Below are 15,826 nucleotides of genomic sequence, written 5' to 3' on the forward strand. Positions count from 1 at the left end.
CCCCATCAAGTTTCGTAGCTCTAGCTCTTATGGTTTCTGAATTACACCTAATTTACTGCAAGATTTTGCAAGATTTTTCCAAACCCCATGCAAGTCAATGGGGAAAAAAATGGCGCTTAATGGCGAATTGCGGCCAAACCGCTTTCACAAACCCTTAACAAAGTCATAGCAACCATGTCCTCAATGAGCCGCTCATTTTGAGGTCTGGCATGTCTATGTGGCGCAAAAACTGTGGGCGGTGTTACGCGGCTAACTTTTTGGCAGATATAAGAATAATAATAAGTATGTGGGATTTCAAGATTGTGCCTTGCTTGTCAGCAAGCACAATAATAATGGGGGACTTTGTAATTTGTGCCTTGCTTTCAGCCAAAGTGTCAAGTGTCATACAAGAAGGAAGGCTGGCCATAATGAGAATGAATCTGCACTTCCTGCCGCCCTTCAAAATAAAACCATTTAGAAGGGACAGGCACTGAATGCTGCTATAGCGCCCCCTAAAGGCTAAATGACAAAATACTTCTGATATAGGCTCAGAGTACATCCCTCCACACCTGTACCAAGTTTGGTTAGCATCGGACGATCTTTGTGAAATAGGCCCCACCCACAGAAAGTTGGAAGTGGATTATATCGCAACGGTGCGTTTTTTTTTTAAACTTCCAAATCAGTGTTGTGCAGGACAGTCCCCACATGATGTGTGCGTTGGTTTGGTGAAGATTGGACAAAATTCCAAGGAGAAATGGCAAAAAAACGGTTTTGGACAAAATGCAAAATGGCGGAAAATCTAGTCAGACGGAAATGGGCGTGGCCTAGTTGAGTAGATGCGGGAGGACCCAAGGAATCCAGGGAAAAAAGAATTTTGATGATAAACCCTACGGTTCAAAAGTTATCGAGCAAAAGGTAAGGAGGGCTGTTATAGCGCCACCATATGGTCAATTGGTGCAATTTTTTCGGGGATAGTAAAAGACCCCTCAGTGCACCTCCCCATCAAGTTTCGTAGCTCTAGCTCTTATGGTTTCTGAATTACACCTAATTTACTGCAAGATTTTGCAAGATTTTTCCAAACCCCATGCAAGTCAATGGGGAAAAAAATGGCGCTTAATGGCGAATTGCGGCCAAACCGCTTTCACAAACCCTTAACAAAGTCATAGCAACCATGTCCTCAATGAGCCGCTCATTTTGAGGTCTGGCATGTCTATGTGGCGCAAAAACTGTGGGCGGTGTTACGCGGCTAACTTTTTGGCAGATATAAGAATAATAATAAGTATGTGGGATTTCAAGATTGTGCCTTGCTTGTCAGCAAGCACAATAACTAGATGGTCTACATTTCCTAACGAAAATGTAATTGTGCTTGCTGTCCTCGCCATGCACCGCCTGGCTTGCAAGGTCCCTGCCCATGCAATTAGGGGGACTAATGCTGCCTTCCAGACACCTGGGATGTGGGTGTTTCCCAGTGGAAAAGTCCCAGTCCCCACCTTCAACACAGTATTTCTCCTATAGGCTCAGAGTACATCCGTCCACACCTGTACCAAGTTTGGTTAGCATCGGATGATCTTTGTGAAATAGGCCCCACCCACCGAACTTTAGAAGTCGATTATATCGCAACGGTGCATTTTTTTTTTTAAACCACGAAACAGTGTTGTGCAGGACACTCATCACATGATGTGTGCTTTGGTTTGGTGAAGATTGGACAAAATTTCAAGGAGAAATCGCAAAAAAACTGTTTTGGACAAAATGCAAAATCGCGGAAAATCTAGTCTGACAGAAATGGGCGTGGCCTAGCTGAGTAGATGCGGGAGGACCCAAGGAATCCAGGGAAAAAATAAGTTTGATGATAGACCCCACGGTTCAAAAGTTATGGACCAAAAGGTAAGGAGGGCTATTATAGCGCCACCATCTGGTCAATTGGTGTAATATATTTCTCCTATAGGCTCAGAGTACATCCGCCCACACCTGTACCAAGTTTGGTTAGAATCGGACGATCTTTGTGAAATAGGCCCCACCCACAAAAGATTGGGAGTGGATTATATCGCAACGGTGCGTTTTTTTTCAAAAACTTCCAAATCAGTGTTGTGCAGGACAGTCCCCACATGATGTGTGCGTTGGTTTGGTGAAGATTGGACAAAATTTCAAGGAGAAATGGCAAAAAAACGGTTTTGGACAAAATGCAAAATGGCGGAAAATCTAGTCAGACGCAAATGGGCGTGGCCTAGTTGAGTAGATGCGGGAGGACCCAAGGAATCCAGGGAAAAAAGAATTTTGATGATAGACCCTACGGTTCAAAAGTTATGGACCAAAAGGTAAGGAGGGCTGTTATAGCGCCACCATATGGTCAATTGGTGCAATTTTTTCGGGGATAGTAAAAGACCCCTCAGTGCACCTCCCCATCAAGTTTCGTAGCTCTAGCTCTTATGGTTTCTGAATTACACCTAATTTACTGCAAGATTTTGCAAGATTTTTCCAAACCCCATGCAAGTCAATGGGGAAAAAAATGGCGCTTAATGGCGAATTGCGGCCAAACCGCTTTCACAAACCCTTAACAAAGTCATAGCATACATGTCCTCAATGAGCCGGTCATTTTGAGGTCTGGCATGTCTATGTGGCGCAAAAATTGAGGGAGTTATTAGGCGACAAACTTTTTGGTGGATGGAATAATAAGAATAACTAGATGGTCTACATTTCCTAACGAAAATGTAATTGTGCTTGCTGTCCTCGCCATGCACCGCCTGGCTTCCAAAGTCCCTGCCCATGGACCTAGGGGGACTAAGTAGTTATGGGGGTGCCTATGTGAGTAAAAGGACTTTGGAGTAGAAGTACTTGGTAGGTGGGGAAGTCAGACTGGTTGTAGCCTACTAGAGAGACACAAAAGGCTGGCCCAATCTCTGCAATCTAAAACTACATTACCTGCAAACTACAGCATCAATAATTACCATGTATTGTAAATGTCTCCAACTGTCTCAAGGAAAATAGGACATGATAACCTCCAGAGAAGTAGTATTCCTTGTAGTGTCATTCATGTTTATGGTTGCGACAACAACTGTTTACAAAACTAGCAGGCTTATCAGAGCTGCAAACACACAAGTGAAAAGCTATCAATGGCTGCATCTAATCAGCCAGTAACTAATGTAGGCTATGTTCCATTATGTTAGTGTAAGAAGTCAAATGTACTGATAATAGTCCCTGGTCACCAAAGTAATGTTACCCTTTTAGTTTTGTTACAGAGTTGCTGATCGGTTGTCATGTGTCCAGTCAGCCAGAGAAGCTGCTTGGGTAGCATGCTAACTAACGCCTAACGCAGTGGTTCTCAACTGGTGTAGCCTCAGGACCCACTATTTTCCTTGTCATGAAGTCGCCACCCAAATTTCAGATTTTTTTTTAAACCACTCAAATTTATTGCACAAAAAATAGCGCATTTATTTAATACACAATGCCTTCATGCACTGTCAAATGAACAAAAAAGTGCAACAGAAGTGCAACTACGGCTAAAAACCAATTGAAATAAGGCAGACTTAAATTACAGGCCTATATGTTTTTAAATTTAAACAAGTCAAACTGGTCATGGTCAGAAAGTCTTATTTGAACTGTATGAAATATGAAATAAAAGGCAGACTTTTCTTGAATCACAGGCAGGCTATATGCTTTTTAGTTAAACTGGTCATAACTTTTAATTAAACTGGGGCCATGCTAATCCAGTTTCAATCATCTGAATTGAACTAAAATTAAATATGAAATGAAAAGGCAGACTTCTCTTCAATTACAGGCAGAGCATATGCTTCAGCTTGTTAAACAAGTGAAACTGGTCAGGCTAATCCAGTTTCAATAATCTGAAAAAAAAAAAAAAAAAAAAAAAAAAGTACTGTACTGTAAATGTCCGCGACCCAATCAAAACGGCCCCGCGACGCTACCCAACAGTTCAGAAACGCTGGCCTAACGCTAGCATTAGCTCAATTAGCTTGTTGCAACTAGTCCCAAACATTGATGAACAGTGTGTCCTAACGCCAGGGGGACAAGGTGTTTGTTTTGGCTGGCTGAGGTTAGCCTATAAGGCACAGTTGTTGTGGCTAACAGCCTCCATTCACACTAGGCTATTCACACTAGGCTATCTCTTCCATTATGTTTTCAAACCCAGCTGGCTGTATAAAATGAACAACCACAAAGTGGTGACACTTACCCATGGGTTCCGTTCATTGTTTTCTGGACATGTTTCCATGCTATAGTAACACAGCAGCTAACAGAACAGACAGGCCTCCCATGCCATACATGAACACAACAGGTTTCCTGCAGGCAGCTGTCAGGGCTGTGAGGGGGCGGGCTCTGGTCGGCCCTGTGAATTTTTTTATTGGTTGGCGACAAGTGACCTAGAAAATCCAAGGAACTCTGATTCACTCTGATTTGCCCTCTCCTGGGGCTCCCACTTGCACCAGGGAGGGAGAGGAATGACTGTAGTAAGTGATGTCATACTTTTACAGATGGAGGAATGACTGTAGTAAGTTATTTCATACTTTTTTTGTCTACATCATTCTCTCTACCCAAGATCAGGGCCGATTTTACCAACGGGCTTACCCGGGCTGAAGCCCGGGGCCCGGGACATCAAGGGGCCCAAAAAAAAAAAAAAAAAAATTAAAGATTTTTTTTTTTTTTTTTTTTTTTTTTTTGGGGACCCTTGATGTTTTTTTTTTGGGCCCCCTGTCCAGGGTCTTCGCAAAAAATGTTTTTTTTACTGACGCCATTCAATTTTTTTTGCAGAGTAATAACATCCAGTGTGAGAGGGTGTCCACCCGCTATGCCGACCACTCGCAATGCCGACCTTAGGTTTAGGCGTGGGGGGTGGGAGAGGTTAGGTTTTGGGTTAGGGTCTGGGGGAGGTTAGGTTTAGGCGTGGGGGTGGGAGAGGTTAGGTTTTGGGTTATCGTCTGGGGGAGGTTAGGTTTAGGCATGGGGGCTGGGAGAGGGGAGGTCGGAACAGCGAGAGGAGGAAAGGCTCACCTACTTGACATTGATGTCATTGGAAAGTGACATTGTTAGAACATTGGACTTCACCACTCTAGTCAAACGCTTTGCCACGGCAAAAGTCAGGAAGAAGACATTTCAGGTACGAACAGACTTGAATACTGCTTGATTGATTTGTGCAATAATTGTGAGAATGTGTGTGTGCACTGTAATAATAACAGCAATAATAAATACTAAATAATAATAATAAAAGTGCTTGTTGTGACATCTCAGTGGCAATGTTTTCTTTCCAATCAGGCTGTTTATGAAAGAACATGATGGCTAAACCTACAGTTTGTGTTTGTAAGTTAGAATGCTGACAGGAGAGCAGGTGGTGACATGAAAGTTAATGAGAAAAGGAGAAGATACTGAATAATGACATCACAACAGTATAATCCTAATGTTGATTTAAAATGAGATATTCCTTTAAATACGGCTAAAAAAGGTAAAAAAAAAACACTCAAATTTTTTTCCGGCGGCGCCCAACGTTAAAAAAAAACACTCAAATTTTTTTCCGGCGCCGCCCAACAGGCGCCGCCGAAGCCCCCCCTTCCGCTTGAGGGGGGGGCCCTGCAGAGATGAATAGCCCAGGGGCCCATGAAGTGTAAAATCGGCCCTGCCCAAGATGCAACACTGCTGCTCAGAGTTGTTCTTAAGCTCTATTTATCTGGTCAAATCTCACCGGATTCCTGTTTCCAGTACACTTTTAGCATTTGGTTTTTAACAGAGAAGAGTTGGAGCTGCTGAAAACATACAGTATGCAAATGAGAGTGAGACCATGAGTGATATACCCACTGAGATACAAGCATAGGTGTGTCTGTTGTCTGTATAATAGCGTGCGTGCGACAAGTGACAAGTGTCATACAAGAAGGAAGGCTGGCCATAATGAGAATGAATCCGCACTTCCTGCCGCCCTTCAAAATAAAACCATTTAGAAGGGACAGGCACTGAATGCTGATATAGCGCCCCCTAAAGGCTAAATGACAAAATACTTCTGATATAGGCTCAGAGTACATCCCTCCACACCTGTACCAAGTTTGGTTAGCATCGGACGATTTTTGTGGATTATATCGCAATGGTGTGTTTTTTTTTTAAACTTCCAAATCAGTGTTGTGCAGGACACTCCCAACATGATGTGTGCGTTGGTTTGGTGAAGATTGGACAAAATTTCAAGGAGAAATGGCAAAAAAACGGTTTTGGACAAAATGCAAAATGGCGGAAAATCTAGTCAGACGCAAATGGGCGTGGCCTAGTTGAGTAGATGCGGGAGGACCCAAGGAATCCAGGGAAAAAATAATTTTGATGATAAACCCTACGGTTCAAAAGTTATGGACCAAAAGGTGAGGAGGGCTGTTATAGCGCCACCATCTGGTCAATTGATGCAATACTTTCGGGGATAGTAAAAGACCCCTCAGTGCACCTCCCTACCAAGTGTCGTAGCTCTAGCTCTTATGGTTTCTGAATTACACCTAATTTACTGCAAGATTTTGCAAGATTTTTCCAAACCCCATGCAAGTCAATGGGGAAAAAAATGGCGCTTAATGGCGAATTGCGGCCAAACCGCTTTCACAAACCCTTAGCAAAGTCATAGCATACATGTCCTCAATGAGCCGGTCATTTTGAGGTCTGGCATGTCTATGTGGCGCAAAAATTGAGGGAGTTATTACGCGACAAACTTTTTGGTGGATGGAATAATAAGAATATTAAGTATGTGGGATTTCAAGATTGTGCCTTGCTTGTCAGCAAGCACAATAATAAGTATGTGGGATTTCAAGATTGTGCCTTGCCTTGTCAGCAAGCACAATAATAAGTATGTGGGATTTCAAGATTGTGCCTTGCTTGTCAGCAAGCACAATAATAATATTAAGTATGTGGGATTTCAAGATTGTGCCTTGCTTGTCAGCAAGCACAATAATTAAGGCAGGCTGTCCCACTCACTGCACACAATGACAGAGGAGAGAGAGAGTGGGGGAGTGTGCAGGTGTGTGTGTGTCCATGACAACCAGGTGCCTTTCAGAGTTATGGAGAGGAAATGTTGGCCATTGAAAAACATAGTTCAGATCATAGTTTTAATATCACACATTGTGTCTGTTCATTTACAGGTTGACCCAGCACAACAACAGCATCATCAAGGAGAAACGGTGGGCTATAGGCTTTCTATGTAATTCCTGTTTGTGGGCCTGCGTGCATTTTCAATGATTTTCTTTTTTATTCAAACAAACCTCAAACATGGATGTGCAATAATCAAGTAATCACATCATATAAATTACAGCCATTCACAGATAAATAAATAATCCAAAATAATAAAAATAAACTATGGTAAAATAAAAATAAAAGCCTTGGCTTTGTTGAGATCAACTCAAAATATTGGCTGCTGTAGGCTATACAAAAATCGGACTTAAAGGATTCAAGAAATGGCTACAAAAATAAGACAGAATAAAATAAAATAATCTACAGTAAAATAAAATATAAGAGTCCTGAGATACCACCACACACCTGACCAATCACCTGAGCGGCGCCCTCACCATCAGGCACGGTGAGTTCGGCTCTTGGGTTGTGGTTATTTTGGTTCAAGTTCCTGCCTGCTGAAGTGTCTTTGAGCAACACGTTCACAGTGTTTCATTAGTAGGGATGGGCATTTTAAGTCATTTAAAAATAAATTCGAGTACACTCATTAAATACTGAAAGAGTACTTAGTTTTTTTTTAATATATATATATATATTTTCCCCCCGATTTTTTATCCCATTTTTATCCCCCATTAGTGCTAATTTAATTAATTTATCCTGGTTGCTACTCCACCCTCTGCCGATCTGGGGAGAGCCGAAACTGGCTCCATGCTTCCTCCGAGACATGGGCAGTTAGCCAGCCGCTTCTTTTCACCTGACAGGGGAAGCTTCACCGGTTGGACATAGCACGTGGGAGGTTCACGCTATTCCAACCAGTTCCCCTCCCTCTACAGGCACCCTTAACGACCAGAGGAGGAACCACATTAGCAACCAGGATATTGCATGTTTTGGTGAAGGGGGTTCCTACATGAAGGAAACCCCCGGGAGGCACGGGGAGAACATGCAAACTCCACACAGAAAGGCCCTTTTGACGACCCCACCCGGGCGGTGGGCACTCGAGGACATGCGGACGGGCACGCATTCCTTCAGCGTTCACAGCGTCCCAGGTGGGAATAGAACCCAGGACCTTCAAGCTGTGATGCGACAGCGCGCACCACTGCACCCCCCGTAGATATGATTTTGTCCAGATTTCCGCAACTTTTTCCTCCACCATCTTTCCCCCCCCCAGTGCTTTATAGTGCTGCACGATTTATCTAATCGCAATCGCGATGTCAGCACGTGCGATTACATAAACGCAAAAGGGTGCCATTATTATTATTATTTTCAGCGGAGGAATACGGTAGTTGTAGAGTTGGGAGAAAAAGCAGTGCCGAATGAGACCGCTGTTTGGCAGAAAAGTAAAGCGCGGAAAATTGTTCAAAATAGAGCGTGCATGTACACAGATATCCATTTGTTTAGGTGGGCGTTGTTTTAGGTGGCTAAATTACGTTTTAGTTCTTTGCCCCATGTAGTAGAGAGACAGAGCTGTGGAGGCTGTTGCTTGGAGTGCTGGGTCTCGATAAACGGTGCGCTCAGCGTCAGAGAACACTGTACCTATTTCAGTTAGTGTATGCAACTAGCTCATAGGACCCCACTTCAAACAAACCGAACTATCCCTTTAAATTCATTATTAAGCCGGCTTATGACTGCATAGTATCTTAATTACTCAAAATATAAGGCGACTAAAAATGGCAACCATATTTTTATTCGGGCAACCAAAAGCTCCTGCCAGGTTGCCACTCTGGCAACCACTTTTAAAAGTTAACGTCGAGCCCTGTTGTTGCTTTTGCACTTCTTAAAGTGTCCCACGATTCGCCTTTCAGCAGCCACGGTGCGGGATACAGGGTCATGTTCCAGTGCCACTGCAATGCAAAGTTGGAGTGTGTGTCCAGCACATCACACGCTCATTATTTTATTTATTTATTTAACCTTTATTTAACCAGGTAAGTCATTAAGAACAAATTCTTATTTACAATGGCGACCGAGGACCTCACCGCACAGGGTCATGTTGGATGCATTGTCTTGCACAAGCCCAACTCTTTGCTCAGGAGGAATAGAAAAGGCATCTGCCACTTCTCCAAGTTGTTCCGCAATATTCGCTCCTGTGTGACGCCTACATTCCACTAGGTCCGTGTTCGATCCGTCTGCGCTGCGGTATGGCATCGGAGCCGATACGTTTCCACTCTAATCATTGTGTCAACTCCCACCTACTCCGCTGCGTTGCGTGTCTACTCCATCCCAGCTCCGACGATCCGGAGCTCTCCGAAAAAGATACGGAAGGCTTCTATTTTTCACGGATGACGGAGCAAAGCCGCAGCAAGTTGGGCGGAGCCAGGCATGAAATCAACAGGGCAGAGGTGTTTACAGCATTCAATATCAAGCCAGAGGACAAACATGTATGAGGAAAAGTTAATAATTGAAGTGGAAAACCACAAAATAATATATGACACAACACATCCTTTTTACAAGGACAACACCAAGCAAGCCCACCCCTCCTCTGCTTCTCCAGAACAATGATCTTCTGCCTGTTTGTTGTTGTATTTATCCAACATACAAATGATCTCGCGCGATTTTACCTGTCGGTCTCGTCACTCTAGCTGTCTGGCGGAGCGGAGCCGTGACGTGCTCTGCACGCAGCCGGTTAGTGTTGGCAGAGCACGGAGCAAAACCGGAGAACAGCCGCAACGCAACGCAAATCCAACCAGTGCAATCCCGGCGTAACTCACATTTAGAGATGCACCAATCCACATTTTTTCAGTTCCGATCAGATTCCGATATCTGAATTTTAATATCTGCCGATACCGATATTCCGATACCTTAGCGATTTTTTCTTGAATATACAGTACAGACACAGATTTTGCCAATTGAAGAAAAAATTTAAGAAAAATATACAAGGCAAATGAGGTTACTTATAATTAAAATCAGCACTATTTAGGCATTGCTGCTTTAAATCAGGGCCCCTCTGCCTGTAGCTGCCTCCTACTAAGAGACATTACTTAGTATTTTGTAATCAACTCTTTGATAACATTAGCAGCTGTTCAGTACCTGGTTCATAATATTCCACAATAACAGTTAGGTCATTAGACATTTCCAAAACAATCTGAATAGATTCGTGAAAAGTAATACATCATCATCAGTATCATCATCCCACTGTGATGTCATAAATCCCACGGTGACATCTTCAGTGATGTCAGAAATCCCACTGATGACATCAGTGATGTCATAAATCTGACGACATCAGTGATGTTGGTCTCATTGGCCAAACAGCAGCCGAGTTGTGACATGGTGTCACAGTGGGATGTATGACATCACAGTGGGACAGAGAAACAGCTTGACTCACTAGCTTGGCCTTCGCGTATCTCCAGGGTGCCATGGCACGAGTCCGATACCTCACGAGTCCGACACCTCACGAGTCCGAAAAAAGAGGCTAACTTCCCCCAGACCCTAACCCAAAACCTAACCTCTCCCACCCCCACGCCTAAACCTAACCTCCCCCAGACCCTAACCCAAAACCTAACCTCTCCCACCCCCACGCCTAAACCTAACCTCCCCCAGACCCTAACCCAAAACCATGAGGTGTCGGACTCGTGAGGTATCGGACTCGTGAGGTATCGGACTAGGGGGCAGTCCCCATCTCCAGAACCGTTGGTTGGATCGACTTCAAACTTTGGGAGTGTGCTGAGGAGTATGTGATGGAGTGCAGTTTGTGAATGTCTTTAAACAAGGGCTAGTCTGCACACAATGAAAGAATGTGTGAATACTTTTGCAATTAGGTGAATGTGATTCATGAAATTCACCTGTAATTGGTTCGTGGAAAAAAACATGTCTCTGTCAACAGGACACAGGGCAGCACCACACGTCATCACAGACACGCTGCAGGATGAGACAGTGGAGTGACACTGAAACATTAGTCAGGCAAGTAGAAATGTAATGCATTCTATCATATTGCTGTTATTTCCCCCTATCCTTCACTGTGTAATGTGATATAAAATTGTGGCTAAATGTTTTAGATCGGGGCTTTTAAAGTCTGAGACTGCAGCCCCCCCCCCACCCCCTTAGTTTACGTATTTACTACAAAATGCCACTCAATACCTGTACTGATCATAAATTCCGTAGACACTCAATAATTGAGCAATGATAGCTTGATATTGCTGTTTGACATCAGACTATACACCAAATTCATAAAATAAGGTTGGTCTGAAGGCATGTATTATTCTCTGACTGGAGGGGAAAATAGTAAATGATCTCTGAACTATCTCTTTAACCAAATCACATACATTTAGGCTATTCTATGTGATCTCCTTTTGATAACTAATGAAATAATGATATATGTTTTAACTTCCATTCACTGAGCCTTCCCTGAAACTGTTTGGAGCCCCCCTGGGGAGGCCCGCCTCAAAACCTCTGTTTTAGATCATTGTTTTAATACCACAATTGTGTCTGTTACAGGATGACCTTATTCTTACGATGAGTCGAGAGTGGACAGTTGAGGGAGGAGGACACACCAACACCAAGGGAGGTGTTGTGGGGACAACTGAGGCCGTTCCTGGACAAACTGAGTCAGGTGTGCTTGTTTAAAAAAAATGCAGGAAGACACACCAATCCAATCCATACACAGCACAAATCCTCCATCTTTCCACCCATGGCTCTTGTAGGGGTGGGAATCACACGTTTGATGTCAATACAATACTACATGTATATGGATTCATTGAACAATGATGCGATATTTGCCAATATCACGATTTCTATACGATTCGATTGAGCGGCTGCGATCGATATTAGACTATATGCATTGATTTATATCCGAGAGGGGAGCGAATATCCTCTCCCTCTTTTTCTTGCGTGCTTGCTATGGTGCTCGCATTGTTTGTATGCGAAAGAGTACGCTAATAATTCATATAGATGTTTTCACTGTCCATCGATGCTGTGGAGCTGAACAGTCACATGACATCTCTTGCCCCGGAAGTGAGTTTCCCATTCATTTTTTCCATAGACATTTAAAAAAATCCCTATATAACAAGTTTTAAGGCTGGAACCAAGCCAACTCGTGACCTACTGAACTGTGAGTGACCATAAAACATTTAACTTGGAGCAAAAACAAAAAATGTATCGGATCATTGAATCGATGCATCAATGCAGATCGATGTATCGTTCCACCCCGAGGCTCTTGCTCCGTAGCCTCGTAAACCAGCCCGTCACGTGAACTCACATTTCATTAGGTTCTGCGTGACGGTCTGGCCCCGACGCCAGTGGGGGGGTTTAGCAGAAGGTGCAGAGCGGAAGAGCCAATCAGCGACTCCGCTGTGATTGACAGCGCAAGTTGGCCAATCAGGAACGCCACTAGCACTGCACCAACAAAACAGTAATGGCCGCCTCCTTGCCTGATCGTCTCGAGGAGTAATGTCAGCATTTGTCTAGTTTAAACAGCCATAAAGTGCAGTTATTGCAGAAATAGACTCAATAACAACAATTACAATAATAATCAATAAAAACAAAGTACAGGAGTATCGCCGCAACCGCAGAGTTTCTTGGCGGAAAATATGTTTTTGCCATTCTCCCGAGTGGATTTGGGTTTGATTGGATCTGACGCTGATTGGCTGAAGGAGTTGTCTGACAAGGCAACTACGCCCGCCCATGCTCCCGCCCCTGCTACTGTAAACCCTCCCCCATGGCGTCGGGGCCAGACCGTCACACAGAACCAAATGAAATGTGAGTTCATGTGACGGGCTGGTTTACCAGGCTACTTGCTCTGTGCACTCAAATCACATGCTGTGTTCTCTCTTGACAGTTCATCGTGTATGAATAATGGTTCAGTATTGACACAATATTTCTTGTGCTCTGTTCACAGAATCAAAGCATTGAGATGAGACATGAAGCTGTTATCTGCACCCTCGTACTGTACCTTGGCGAGAAAGGAGAGGAACTTTTTGACGAATGCCAGGTAATGCATGATTTTAACACTTTAAAATGTTAATTTGTTATCATTTAAAATGCAAATTAACGGTAAGAGAGGAAGGCAGACGAAGGGATGGAGGGAAGAGATGGAGATATTACACTCAGCGATGGCCCAAATGGCAGATAAAAAAAAAAAAAAATCATACTGTATCATCTGGAAGAACAAACTCAATTTCAATTATTCAAATTAAGTACAATCACAAAAATTAAACGTGTTATACGGTTACAAAGCCATAGGTGGGCCTTTTCCATTGGCCCCTTTGGCCACTTGAGCTAAACCATGTCACCCTGATTTATGTTTCCTTTACCACTTTAAATGCGCCGAGCCTTGCCCGAGATGGACATGGGGCCAAAGGCACGGCTCATGTGATCAGGAAATGGTACAGTAAAATGAAGCAGATATCTGAAAGTACAAACCGAAACACACGAGACAAATTAAACATCAAACCACAGAGATTTAATTATTAGAAGCTACAAAAGAACACTTGAGAGTCTTTTAAACACACCTTTCTCTCTGCTCTCTCCACTCTGGAGAGAGACAGGAGAGTTTGCTATTACAACCTATGCTGCAACACAGCTGTTTGTTTGAGGGGGAGGAGGGGGGTCGTCAAGGGTTGACTGAGGCGTTGCTGCAGCTCGCTTGCAATTTTGCAACCCGCTCGAGGTGGGTCTAGTGTGCTTTGGTCCCATTCCAGAGAAGGTCCATCTCGATCGCAGCTCGGCATGGTTTGGCACATAAAAAAAATTGTAATGGAAACTGAAATCAGCTCGATATGGCATGGCTTTACACAGCTAAAGGTGACAATGTAAAAGGCCAATTAAGGTGCAGAGGCACACGATTGGCTGAAAGCAACATGTATGCAGGGGCTACAATCTGAAATGCAGCCATCTTGTGCCATGTTCTGCAAATATTTTATGAATGCTGGCTTACTGTAAAAGCGTGAACTTACTGTAGATTTGACACAATTTAACATAATCTGAGCTATGTTTAATAAAGGTCATTTTTAACACTACTGTATGTGTTCATTCTGCCCTGACAATGTAATCACTTCAAATGATTCAATCACTCTATTTTGTATTTGTTTCTCAACTGAATTGTCTTCTTTTTTCTTGTCAATTGTATGAGGGGGACAGTCGCAGTGATGCCACTCAACACATCCTCAAGATCCTGGTCGTCCATGGTGCTGATCGAGAGGAGACAGTGGATGTATCCGTCCTTCTTGAGGGCAAGGAGATGTCAGGATGCGACAGTACTGCTGTCGCCATGGCAAGTACTGTACAATCTGCTGCTGGTACGCCTTAAATCACTTCTCCATCTTGCAAAAGACTGTAACAATTCACCTGCATTGGACCCTCGTCTCGCATACAGCAGCTTGTGGACTTTCCAATGTCATGACAGACATTAATCAATAACAGATGCATCTGATATAGAATGGTTGTTTTTTTGCTGTAACTGAATGTTCATTCAAGTGTCTGCTTTTCTGTAAAATGTTTCCAAAGTCAAGTCCTGGACATATTTGACCAGATCCAACACAAGTCTTTTAGAGCAGTGGTTTTCAAACGTTTTCACATCAAGGACCCCTACATGACACAAATTAGACCATGGACCACATTTGATAAGATTTTGTCCCAGGGTCCACCATCTGATACAATATTACAGAAAGTGTACGAAAATCCATGACCAAAATAGTCATACATTCTGTCATTGTATGACTTTTGGATGGAATTATAGTAAAATAATGTCTGTCGCTTTTTGATGGGGATCTTCTTAAGGACCCGTGGGGGTCCCCAGGACCCCACTTTGAAAATCACTGTTTTAGAGAGTCAGAACATTTATGGTCGCTATGATTAAGGCACTTAAAGGGATAGTTTGGTTTGTTTGAAGTGGGGTCCTATCAGCTAGTTGCATACACTAACTGAAATAGGTACAGTGTTCTGGACGCTGAGCGCACCGTCTATCGAGACCCAGCACTCCAAGCAACAGCCTCCACAGCGCTGTCTCTAGTACACGGGGCCAATAACTAAAACGTAATTTAGCCACCTAAAACAACGCCCACCTAAACAAATCAATATCAGTGTACATGCAAGCTCTATTTTGACAATTTTCAGCACTTTACTTTACCGTCAAACAGCCCTCTCATTCGGCACTATTTCCTCCCAACCGTAGAACTACCATTCCTCCGCTAAACACCTGCACAGAACACAGAACAGGAAGGCTTAGAAGAGAGACAAAACACTGACTTACTTTAGAGACAACAAGTCACCTGGCCTCTCACGTCTGGGACGTTTTCCCCAATTCATCCTGGGAATGGTGAAAAAGGTCTGCAGGACACCCCGGCATTTAGGCAGCATATTATGGCAGTTCCTCGTATCTCTCTTTCTGCCTGTTCACTCTCTCTCTGCAAAATTCCTCTTCTGTATATTAGTCTCTCTGGTTCATAATTGTATTTGTCACCAAGGTGAATGGCATATCGTCCTCGCTATCAAAATCACTCATATTTTCGTTTGTGTATTCTATTTGTTGTCTTCACTAACAAGCCGGGAGAAATAACCCAAAATAACAGCTGATCTGCGGAGTAATCCAGCGCCGCGGCTCTGTGCAGGCGTTTAGCGGAGGAATACGGCAGTTGTACGGTTGGGAGAAAAAGTAGTACCGAATGAGAAGGCTGTTTGGCAGAAAAGTAAAGCGCTGAAAATTGTCAAAATAGAGCGTACATGTACACATATATCGATTTGTTTAGGTGGCCGTTGTTTTAGGTGGCTAAATTACGTTTTAGTTCTT

The sequence above is a fragment of the Poromitra crassiceps genome (genome assembly GCF_964638095.1).
Source record: "Poromitra crassiceps genome assembly, contig: HAP1_SCAFFOLD_608, whole genome shotgun sequence".
NCBI lineage: Eukaryota > Metazoa > Chordata > Actinopteri > Beryciformes > Melamphaidae > Poromitra > Poromitra crassiceps.